Genomic DNA, 578 nt, shown 5'->3' on the forward strand with positions numbered 1-578 from the left:
TTTTTTTAGCATTTCTTTTGCTTTCTTTTCTTTTCTTTTCTTTTTTTTTTTCCAGAACCGGGGATTGAACTCAGGCCCTTGCGCTTGCCAGACAAGCACTTATTCTCCTGAGCTATCTCCCCAGCCCCAGACATGGGTATTCCATTGCCATTTAAATATTGTAGGTGTGTGAATTCAGCAAACTAATCCAATATAGTCCTCACAGTGTTTTCACGCAAGAGTGCTCAGACACACCTTGTAAATTATCGTCCTAGAAGTCTGATTGTACTACAGACCTGGCTGACATAGGAACGCATTGATCAGACATCAAAACCTCACTGTCTATCACATGGAACCATTTTCCCTAGCAACTTCTTTCAGTTTAACTCAGAGCAACCATCTGCCAAACCCCTGGCTTTGCGTCTTTGCTGTTCCCCACAGGAGGACCCTAGAACTGAGAAGCCCACCTCATTGAAAGGACAGGCAGTGAAGGGACACTATATGGGCAAAGGAACAAATGTATTTGACTTCTAATCTTCCAGCAAGTACCAGCTTCTAGCATCCCAGCTCTTTTCTGGGAGTGTAACACCAGGTAACCT

Source organism: Octodon degus, unplaced genomic scaffold (genome assembly GCF_000260255.1).
Source record: "Octodon degus isolate 3935 unplaced genomic scaffold, OctDeg1.0 scaffold00397, whole genome shotgun sequence".
Taxonomy (NCBI): Eukaryota; Metazoa; Chordata; class Mammalia; order Rodentia; family Octodontidae; genus Octodon; species Octodon degus.